The 12,314-nt window shown below is 36.0% G+C and overlaps 1 protein-coding gene across 2 annotated transcripts in view; it reads left to right on the forward strand.

Moving 5' to 3' along the window:
• LOC126819117 (uncharacterized) overlaps positions 1-12,314 on the forward strand; it is a 78,491-nt gene that overhangs the window by 11,486 nt on the left and 54,691 nt on the right. The window contains exon 1 of one of the 2 annotated variants that reach the window (XR_007679493.2): positions 10,069-10,283. The exons of the other annotated variant lie outside the window; for it this stretch is intronic. The gene's annotated coding sequence lies outside the window, so the exon portion shown is untranslated. Of the gene's footprint in view, positions 1-10,068; positions 10,284-12,314 lie in introns of those variants that run through there. 2 annotated transcript variants of the gene reach the window in all.

A 12,314-nucleotide genomic window follows, 5' to 3' on the forward strand; every position in this document is an offset into this window, starting at 1 on the left:
AATGTCTGATAAGCAAAATTTTGAAACAGCATCCCAGTCTTTAAGGTCTTTGATTGTCTGTAGGTGTTGATGACTGATTGTCTGTAGGTGTTCAGGACTGATTGTCTGTAGGTGTTCAGGACTGTGATTGTCTGTAGGTGTTGACGTCTGATTGTCTGTGGATGTTAATGCTATGAAATGGTGTCTGTAGGTGTTGAGGTTTTTGATTGTCTGCAATATTCTATACAGGGATTAGCTCAATAGCTGTCACGATTAGCTGTGATACAGTATATACTATTCAAAAAAAGTAGGGGATATTTGATTTTGGGGGCATAATACTAAAATATGCAAATGACTACGAAAAAAGTCACTATAGAACCTAACAGAAGAAACATTTCCAGTTACATGTGACGCCCAAACGCACCAATAGCTATCGCATGGAATGCAGGTGATGCTTGGGATCATCATGGGGGTCCAACCCAAGATTTGCACGACTCTGACTTTGAATGTTACAGTCATTGTGGCATTGAATTCCAGGGTGGAAACATCAGTTTAATTGTTTTAGTGACCAGAAAACAAATTTTGATATGTGTCGGCTTACCCAAAATGAAAGGTTACGTGCCCTTGGCATGCTACAGATCGGCACAACACAGGCGGTTGTGGCGCGGACGATGAATGTTTCTCAGTCTGTCATAAGCAGGCTATGGTCCAGATACCGTGATACACAATCTGTACAGGACAGACCACGCTCAGGTCGACCAAGGGCGACAACTCAAGCCCAGGATCGATTTATCCGTACCTTGGCCTTGAGAAATCGTGTCATCACAGCAAATCAGATCAGCGCTCGTCTTCAAACAGACACTGGTGTGAGAGTGAGTGGCCAGACGATTCGGAATCGACTGCATAGGGGTCACCTTCGCGCCCGACGTCCTCGCGTGATCCCTTGTTTGAGAGATCATCACATTCAGGCAAGACGTTGTTGGTGTAGGGATCGTCAACACTGGGATAATCGACGCTGGAGCAATGTGATGTTTTCAGATGAGTCAAGGTTCACTGTTGATTTTTGGGACAGACGTAGGAGGGTGTGGCGTCGTCGAAACGAGCGCTTCCAAGACGTTAACGTCATCAGACATGATCGATTTGGGGGTGGTTCTGTTATGGTGTGGGGAGGCATCACTGTTGCTGGAAGAACGGCTTTACATGTTGTTGCAGGGCGTGTTACAGGCCAGTACTACCGGGACAACATCTTGGCAGTCTATGTTGTGCCGTTCGCACGACGTCATGGCCGCCGTTTCATCTTCCAGGATGACAACGCAAGATGTCACAGGGCCAGGATCGTTACAGGTTACCTCCAACAACAGAACATCACCACATTACCTTGGCCAGCACTGAGTCCCGACCTCTCCCCCATCGAGCATGTCTGGGACATGCTTGGACAGAGGTTACGTCAACGTCAACAACGTCCTGCCAATGTCCAAGAACTTGCTGCTGCGTTGCAACAGGAATGGGACAATCTGGACCAAAATGACCTTAGACGTCTCATTAGGAGTATGCCACGTCGGATCAATGCTTGTTTGGCAAACAGAGGAGGATTTACCCTTTACTGACTTGGTTGTGATGCTGTGGTAACTTTGCTGTTTGACCCCGGGTATCATTTTACCCTTATAATGGTCAGTCTGTGCCTTACTTAGTCTAACGATCATTTGGAATAAATCGATGAATGTGAACTTCATTTCATTTTGTCATTTGTTTCTTCGTCAGTTTCATTAGGTGACTTTAATAACATTTAAAAATCAAATATCCCCTACTTTTTTTGAATAGTATATGATGGTAAACGGTGATATACCATGGTTAGCTGTGATTGATATACTACGATTAGCTGTGATATACCATGATTAGCTGTGATTGATATACCACGATTATCTGTGATTGTGATATACCACGGTTATCTGTGATTGTGATGTACCACGGTTATCTGTGATGAAATACCACAATCAGCTGTGACTGATATACCACGATTAGTTGTGACTGATATACCATGATTAGCTGTGACTGATATACCATGATTAGCTTTGACTGATATACCACAATTATCTGTGACTGATATACCATGATTAGCTGTGACTGATATACCATGATTAGCTGTGACTGATATACCACGATTAACTGTGACTGATATACCATGATTAGCTGTGACTGATATACCACAATTAGCTGTGACTGATATACCACAATTAGCTGTGACTAATATAACATGATTAGCTGTGACTGATATACCACAATTAGCTGTGACTGATATACCATGATTAGCTGTGACTGATATACCATGATTAGCTGTGACTGATATACCACGAATAGCTGTGATATACCGCAATTAGGTGAAATAAACAAAATGTTGTTTAAACGGTCTTGTTCATGTAATTTGATTTAATTTTGTTTATAGACTTACAGAATAGATACAATTTGTGAGATTGGCTTTGGTTTGTTCATGTTATCTGAATATTTAACTTTATTGACAACAGTTGATGTTTATAGACTTACAAAATAGACACAAGTGACTGCATATCAAACTTTGTTGAATTTACAAAAAATCCTGGCATCTTCACAGAATAGACATAAGTGACTGCATATCAAACTGTGTTGAATTTACCCCAAAAAATCCTGGCATCTTCAATCTTCATTTATAAAACAGTTTGTACCACATGTATGAATTAGTCAATGATATCACTGTTAGTGGAAGTGGACAAAGCCAGTTAAACGAACGATGTGTATGAACATTAATTTAAACAATGGCTAACAGCATGGATTTAAAACCAGATGGAAATGGGATGATACGCATTCCAACTAACTGTGATTTATTAAACAAACTATACGGAAACCAGGGTGTTCGTATTCGTATGTTACGACGTAATCCCCAGAATCAGAAGAAGAACCCTACAGTTCGTCAACTTATTGATGAACTGGCCAGAAAACATGACAAGTTGTTGGAAGAGAAAGAAAAGGAACAAGAAGCATTGAGAAGGTATGAATTAATATAATTAATTTCTGGATGGCTGAATGGTTAGCACGTGCGCGCTATATCATAATGTCTGTCATTGAGTCAAATGGCGTGGTTTCGATTCACCGGTTGTGTGTGACAAAGAGTAGAGGGTCACCTGTCCAACCTCGTGGGTTGTCTCTGGGACTTCCAGTTTCCTCCCACTTCTAAAGACCCCTACGCACAAGCGTTAGCCCCGAAATGACCTAGTTTGTGTCAAGTGGACGTTAAACCCCATATCTCGCTCTCTCTCTCTCTCTCTTTCTCCCTCAAATCCTAGTTGAAAACCTGAAATTTAATTGATTACTCCTTGTACAAATCTTAATTGAAGACCTGAATTGTAATTAATTACTCCAAGAATGTCCAGTCGAAGCCCCAAAATGTAATTGATTACTCCCAACAAATCTTAATTGGGACCCCAAATATAATTAATTCTACCGGTAGTTTAATTCATGTTAGTCATACTCTTAATGTTTATGAATTTTTCCAGCCTATTAACTTACATAGGTCTGGCAAAGAATAAGTATGTTTATATATATAACGAGTTGAATAATACTATGATATAACTTGTAGATTAATTATGTTACATGAACATGAAGTCAATATTAGACACTGGCAATAAACTATAGAGACATGAAGTCAATATTAGACTCTTATTAATAAAGTGTCAAGACGTGTCTTAATCTACTACCGGTATATATTGTTATTCTAACTTGTTATATTTACCAAGTAAACAATATGTTATTACGTCATTGACTTATATAAGCCTTTTTAAATTACTGGTGACTGGGAGCTACAGTCTTTCCTCAGGATTTTCCTGTGATGAGAGAGAGAAAGAAATGGGGTTTAACGTCCACTCGACACAAACCAGGTCATTTCGGGACAAATTATGGTTTTTTAAAATTTTATTTCGATAATTCGCTTGCACGTAGGGGTCTTTAGCAGTTGGAGGAAACCATAGGTCCCGGGGAAAACCCACGAGGTTGAACAGGCGACCCTACTCCTTGTCATGTACAACCGGGGATTCAAAACCACGCCAGTTGACTCAATGACAGGCCTTATGATACATCACGCACGTGCTAACCATTCGGCCATCCAACCCCCCTTTCCTGTGTAGATTTCCTCTTGCCATACATTAAAAGAGGGGTTGGATGGCCAAATGGTTAGCTTCTGTGCGCTGCATCATACGGTCTGTCATTGAGTCAACTGGTGTGGTTTCAATTCCCCGGTTAACATTCTGCATGTGTCACTTCTGAAAGCAGCTTGAGAATTTTGTGAAGCTCCTCTCAGTATGTCCTAATCATGTGAGGCGGGGTTGGATGACCGAATGGTTAGCAAGTGCGTGCTGTATCATAAGGCCTGTCATTGAGTTAACTGGCGTGGTTTCAATTCCCCGGTTGTCCATGACAAGGAGTTGGGTCGCCTATCCAACCTTCGTGAGTTTTTCTCCGGGTCATCAAGGTTCCTCTCATTGCTAAAGGCACCTACACGTGGGAGAACTATTGAAATAAAATTGGATAATATGTTAGTCCCGAAATGACATAGTTTGTGTCGAGTGGACGTTAAACCCCATTTCTCTCTCACACACTTTAAAAACAACAAAAAAACCTACAGACCCTTTTCGTAGATTGTAGGTGGCCAAGGTTGAGTTAAACACAAATTTTTAAGGCCAGTGCGAAGCCTGGTTGGTGCTGAAAACTATTACCAGAGAGACAATTTATTTGGAAGTTACGATATGCAAAATTTTGACTCTGTCAAAACCAGATTGAATCAAATTTGTTTTATGTACCGTAGTAAATAATTATTTATATCTATTGATAGATTGATATTGGTTCAATACTCAATAAGAAGATGTTTCTTTGATTCATGGTTATTGACTATAACACGGATAGAATATACCTTATTATACACACTATTATTACAGTAAAACTACTATATTTCTTATATTTACTGGTTTATAAACAATAATCTTTTATACCATTAATACCAATGGATCTATCTTATATCTTATAACATTAACATACCTAGTAAGTAAAATGGTTGAATTTATTACAGTAAAACTACTGTTATATTTCTTATTTTTACTGGTTTATACCTGTTGATCTATCTTATAACATACCCAGTAAGTAAAATGGTTGAATTTATTACAGTAAAACTACTACATTTCTTATATTTACTGGTTTTATTAAGAAATAATTTATGACCAGTGGATCTATTTAGACAAAAGAGAAAGTTTGTTTTTTTGTGGGTTCGCTATATATGAAACCAAATGGTTGAAATTATCAATTTATTTATTTGTGGGTTCGCTATATATGAAACCAAATGGTTGAAATTATCAATTTTAAAATACGTTCGTAATAACGATATTTTTCAAGGAATTTAATGATGCTGTTTATTAAGTACTTCAGGATAAAATTGACACAATTAATGATTATTCCTTTAAAATGTAAACATTCTATAACAGACCATACTTTTCTAAATGGCCTATTACCTTCAAGAAAACTATTCCTTTTTTCTCGCAAATTGTTAACTCAACATCAAAAGTAATAATCATAATAATGAATTTATAGTGCCCAATATCTGATGTGTCTTTTGGTTTTGGAAACGGAGTTGCTCTGCCAATGTATTTTTACTCAGAATTTCTGAGAGGGGTGAGTTTTGTTTAGGTGAGATGGAAGTTGGAAGTTTTTTAGGTGAGATTTGATTCCAAATCTGCATCAGTTTGAAGTTGGAAGTTTTTTAGGTGACATTTGATTTCAAAGCTGAAACAGTTGGAAGTTGTGTTATCTCTGAATAAGGCACCTGTCACAGACAATGTCAGGCATTGTCAGGCACAAAGCTGCTGGTGCCTGTCATTTTGTCCGGCACTGATTTGTCTTTTGTATTGATATTATTAATACATGTCCGGCACTAAGTTGAAAATATCAGATACTATTTCATTACTGCCTAACATTTTGTCAGGTACATCTAAAACCGTTATTCCCAGGCATGATGGTGATTGATTCCATAATTCCATAGTTCTTTGATCTTGTTAATCAATATTTCGCTTGTCTACACTGGAATATACATTGTGATATCCTTTATTAATAGATGTTTTCGTACAATAAAAACTCAGGCTCTTACCAATATTTCTTTAAAGTCAAGTGTGTAAGAGCCACCACCTCTGCAGCATTGTCCAGATGCAGATGAACAAATTTCACATAATTGTTTGGATGGGATGAAAAACTGATGTCCCTTGTACACATTGGCATGCCCGTAAACCATCCCTTGACAGTTGGAATTTGATGTAAGACTAGGCTTTAGGGGCAATATTTCCCTCATAGCACACTGTATGGCGTATGCACGTCTTCATTAGCCCAGTCGGAACAGGACAGTAGAACATTTAACCAGATTTTATTTTCAAAGTTCACAAACCAGGTACCATGACTAAAAAAAAAATATTTTAATACTGTGATGAAGATTTATTACTTCAAATATATGTTAGAAAGCTCCAATTTTTAAATTGGCAGAAATTAACATTTGTTTACTCTTAAGTGACGAAATAGGGAGATAAATCTGGCCATTTTTGCATGTACCGAAACAAACTGTTAGTATTTCTTAATTAGTAAGATTAAAAGCTGACTAATGACAATAAATTATTCTGGTTGCATAACCCATTGTCACTTTAAAGGAGCTACATCGCTAATATTTGGGACCTAGAAATTGACACGAATGGATGTATATGAACTGATTTACATTCAATCATTTCTGTTTTTTTACTGTAATTTTTTAATCAGTTATGTTCGGTGAAATATGCCAAAAGTTTCAATTGAATGGCAATCTCTAGCATCTGGTTATTTCAGTCTACACCGATAGCATTTATTGTGCATGCTTTCCAGATAAGAATATGGCGTCACCGTTTCACATGACTTGTGGAATATGTCTGGCCTCATCCTTCGAGTCCGTTGTTACAAAGGGCTCTGAAACCATTATGGTGTACCAATGGTAAAATGTTTATTTTGTCTTAAATATTGGATATCAGAAGCCCATCTTTTCCCGGTAAGATCACAACATCAATGTTGATTAAAATTGACAAATAATTAGTGTTTTTAGTGTAAAAGACTTTGGATGATATTGAGTTAGAGACTTAGCTACTTTAAGTGATTATTAATGTCAAGAGATTCAAATTTTAGCTGTTTTACTGTAAAAACCTTGAAGATTAATGGATATATTGAATATATCTATATGTATAGAACACCATATGATATGAAAACTATGTAGATTAAATCTTGTTATTTGATACCAATATTTACCAATATGTAACATTATTTTATTTACTAGTGTGTATAATATATGTATAGTGACAATATTTAAATATCTTGAACAAAGTATGACATTTCAATCCAATGATATTTAATGATTGATTGATTGAATATTCATGATAGACAAATCTATGAATGTTGTGAAAATTTCAGGATCTCATTATTACAGTGTTTGTGTAAAAGTACTAAAAGAGTGACGAGTATCCAGGTAGTTACAGCAAAACTAGGATAAGCTTATTACCGGTAGTAGTAGATATTAAATAAGTGAGATTAAAGTCCCTGATCTTCGTTTGGGTGCATGGTATTTTTAATTCCTTGAAAATACAATATTGTGGGAGTTGAATCTCGAAAAGGAATATCAATCCACAAAGGGTTCAATTCTTTTTAGTATTTACAGAAATATGATAGATTAAAAATTTCACGACATAAATAATAAGTGAGATTAAACCCGCTGATCCTTATTTGGGTGGGTTTTTTTTTAATCTCTCGCAAAATTTATTATCTTAAAAGGAATTTCAATACAGGTACTATGGTTCAGTTTTTACAGCGTTGTGGTGAATTTTAAATTTCACAATGTTTGGCATCGAAAAACTGAGGTCCCGTGTATACATTGGAATTCACGTAAAAGATTCCTTGGTATTTGGAATTTGATATACGAGTAGGCGATAGTGCCACTGTCCGGTCAAAATTTCCCTCATAGCACACTGTAGGCGTATGCCCGTCTTCATTAGCCCAGTATAGGAGCAGAACAGTAGGACGTTAAACCCCATTTCATTTCATTTCATTTCCTTTGCCAGCACCACCTATATGTTAGGGCCGATTGAATTAAAGCTGGGAGACTATCTAACGTTGACATTTTGGTTTTGTTTACTTAAATATAAAATAATCAGTCTGAATACAGTTCAGCGAGGATTAAACTGTGAAAAATTAGATATTGTTCGAAAAATACCATGACGATCTGCAGTTTCAATAGCAGAATTGAAGTAGCTTGGAGTTGGAAAATTTTCAAAATAGGTGTAAGGTTTTATCTTTTTTTGCAATTTTTAAACATTGAAATAGTTTTGAAAAAAAAGTCAGAAATTTAGGTGAAAAGATAATTAAATATTTTCCATGGTACTAGCGAGATTCGCTGGTTTCTCCCTTCTCATGAGTCATAGTGGCGTAGGACAGAGGGCCTGGCAAGGATAAGATGTCTAGTTGTTTGGATGGGATGAAAAAAAGAGTTCCACTTACCCTGTTGGCTTACACATGGTTTTTTTTTTTAAAAGTACACATATTTCTTTTTTTCGGCCCTGTGTTTACTGGGTAATAAAAGACCCTATTAATTTTATTGGCCATTTAGATATTATTCCTTCTTAAAAGCAAACATATTTTGGGGGTTTTCTACCCTATATTTACTGGGTAATAAGGCCCTATTGATCTTAAGGACTCAATATGTGGTATTAGTAAGGATCATAGTTAAAGCTAAAAACACCATTAAAGAGTTTATTTCACCACTCAATATATATATACAAGTATTAATAACTTGACTTTTGTGACTTTCTTGACACAGTTCGAGACATCCATATTGTTATAGTTGTCTGTACTCAACACTATAGGCCATCAATTTGAAATCAATCATATAATTATCTACAAAATAAAGTACATTTTGTTGAGTGAAAGTAAGACTAATTCAGGGATATGCAAACATACAGGATGAGACAAAGTAAGCTGTTGAATATATTGTAATTACTAAATTAAATCTGCCTATTGCAGGTCTTTTTGTTCAAATGTTATATGTACATTATAATATTTAGATATTTAGTAACATGACAAGCCTATAATCAACGCTCTGGACCATTGGATGGCCGAGATTTAAATGGATAGTCCAATACGGTTGTTAATCACATAAATTTGCTAGCGGGCCATAATAATGAAAGATTGCAAAAAAGATCAAATTATAGGTCTATTTTGAACATTTTTCCCACTAGTCCAAATATAATACTTCTGTAAATCACACATGTTCCAAAATATGAAAATATTGAAAAATTATCAAATTTTACACCTATTTGGATAATCTTTCCTCACTAGTCGAATTCTGCTATTAATCACACTTGTTCAGTATCTATTACTACTTTTGTTGGTCATTATCATGGATGCATTTTACAAATTTACATAAGTTTGTTACTTTAAAACAGTGGTTTCCTAATTTATTATGCAGTGAAACCTTTTGACATTATTAATAAGAATCGATGAATTATTTATTTATTTTTTTTTTGTAAGGAGCCGCAAATTGTGGAATAATTTGAATAAAAAATATATTGCATATTGCAAATTTGTACATGATTTTAACAAAAATAAAAGGGTTACCGGATGGTTCTGCTTATCAGTATCCTCAGGAAATTTGGTTTCATATTGGATAATTTTGATATTAAATTTTATCCTCTGAATTTTGTTGCGGAACCATGTGGTTCCTGAGGAACACACTTTGGGAATCACTGCTTTAAAAGAAAGACCAGAAATGGTCATTAGAATTGAAATCTTCAGGACAATGACATCCAACCTGGTGGAGATTAATTGATTGGAAAGTGGCCATTGTGTTTATCTGACTTGCTTACAGTTAATTATGTTATGTGATATGTCAATTCCTAAATACCTGAGATTAAGCCTGGAAATCAGCTTGTTATGTGATTAGCCTAATCTCTCAGGGTTCATAGTGGAACACAGAAAATCAGAAAAAAAATGAAGGAAGTTAAGGTTATAAGTGCACCAGTTGACTCTGTCTTAAACTGTTTATCATCCGCACACAGGACTAGGGGATTCCCCCATTTTCTCTCCTATTCCCACCGAGATAGACCGCATGTGGAATCAAAGGCGGATAGATCTGGTGTACATTTCTTCAGTTCTAAGATGATGCGATTAAATATGACCCAGAATCATCGACGTCAGACCATGCCTTTTATGTCAGTAGGCCTACCCATGTTAAGGTAAGGTTCTGTTTTTGTGTGATTCAATCCGAGAATTAACTATTAAAATGTCATTTATTAAACATACATTATGCAAGAGCTAAATCTGCCTATTGCAGGTCTTTCTTTAGGCCTGAAATGTTATCTAAATTATTAATTAGACATTAATTAACTTATCCAGACCATAATCAACTCTCGATGGAATCGCTAGCCTACGAAGTTTATTGGATTAGGTTCCGATTTTCTGTTCGACTTCCATTCATAATTTAATCATGAAATGGATAATCAAGACTATGTTTTTTATCGTATCGACTTTAGTAATGATGATCGAGGCTAGGCAGAAAATTCAATCACTAAAATCTTGGTTCAGAGTGGATCAACTTGACTGAAATTTCAGCAAATTCCCTTTACATTATCTAGTTTTTAACTATTATATATAGTGAGAACTGCCAGCTCTTTATCTAATCTCCCATAATGTATCTTTAATCAAAATGAGTATTATAAATCAGCAATTAGGATCTGATTTTCTTGGTGAAGGGGCTATCAGGTGTGTGACTTGATATTCTAATGTATTTCGGAATTTGGGTAAACAAAGCTATAAACCATCTGATTACTTATACAATCTAATCACCTAACTATATCTTATGTTTTTCCTTATAAGAGATCAGATTGGCTATTAATAAGACTTCTAATTTCTGAGACATTTAGTCCAAATCTTGACTGTCATATATGCCATGTTGAATTACACTGCATTTCACGTTCAAAAACCTTGCTTCATTATGGAATCAATCTTAACTTGGGCACCCCAAAAATTATCATCCGATCTGTATGACATTGATATGCATTATTTAAAATAATACAAGGAAGAATCCTATTGAATTCCAGAAATTTAAGTTAATTAGAACTAGAGTTATGGTCCTTGTTTCACTTTGTTGAACCTTGTGAATTCTCTAATGAGAATTTTAGCAATTTCCATCAATTTCTTCTAGAGTTATGGCCCTTGTTTTACTTTGTTGAACATTGTGAACACGCAAATGACAAAAGTCATCATCTGATATGTATGAAATTTATGCATTATCTAAATTAGTAAAACAAAAAAGGCTGTCGAATGTCAACAATTTTTGTATATCACTTTCAGAGTTAAGGCTCTTGTTTCAGTTTGTAGCACCTTGTTTCAGTTTGTAGCACCTTGTTTCAGTTTGTAGCACCTTGTGTAACATCAAAGGACGAATGTTATAATTTGATCTGTATGAAATTGTTATGTATATTCCCCCCATCCCTCATTAACTACAAAGTATTATAGCTGCTGTGGGCGTAGATTTTGTTGCCTGGCAACTTTCTTTCCTTTTGTTATGGTTATATGTTTTCTTAGTGAATGGGCTATCAGGTCTGCGGTAATATTCTGATGTACTGTGAAATTTGGATAGACTGATTAATCATTTAAAACCAAACTAAATACACATGTGTTTACAGAGTGACACCCCAAAAAATAAAACCCATCAAATTTTTATTAAGTCCTACAAAGGTCCATCGAATTTGCTGAACTTTTAACATCAGTCTGTGTACGATCATTCCCCAAAGTTTCAGTTATCTTGGTGGCTTTGCGGGGGGTTGGATGGCCGAATGGTTAGCATGTGCGCGCTGCGCTGTATCATACGGTCTTTCATTGAGTCAACTGACGGGGTTTCGATTCCCCGGTTGCACGTGACAAGGAGTAGGGTCGCCTATCCAACCTCGTGGGTTTTCTCCGGGTCCTCCAGTTTCTTCCCACTGCTAAAGACACCTATGCTCAAGCGAATTATTGAAATAAAATTGAACCATGTGTTAGTCCCGAAATGACCTAGTTTGTGTCGAGTGGACATTAAACCCCATTTCTCTCTCTCTCTCTCTGGTGGCTTTGCATAAAAGTCATGTTCTTTCTAAAATATACTCCATGTGGCCTCCGCGGCATTGGAGGCAAACTTGCATAAGTTGCGCAAAATTGTCAATTACGCCAACACATTCCTCTTTGTAGGATTTCATAAAAAAAATTGTGGGTTCTTTTTTTTTTTT

The sequence above is a fragment of the Patella vulgata genome, chromosome 4, assembly GCF_932274485.2.
Source record: "Patella vulgata chromosome 4, xgPatVulg1.2, whole genome shotgun sequence".
NCBI classification, from domain to species: Eukaryota; Metazoa; Mollusca; class Gastropoda; family Patellidae; genus Patella; species Patella vulgata.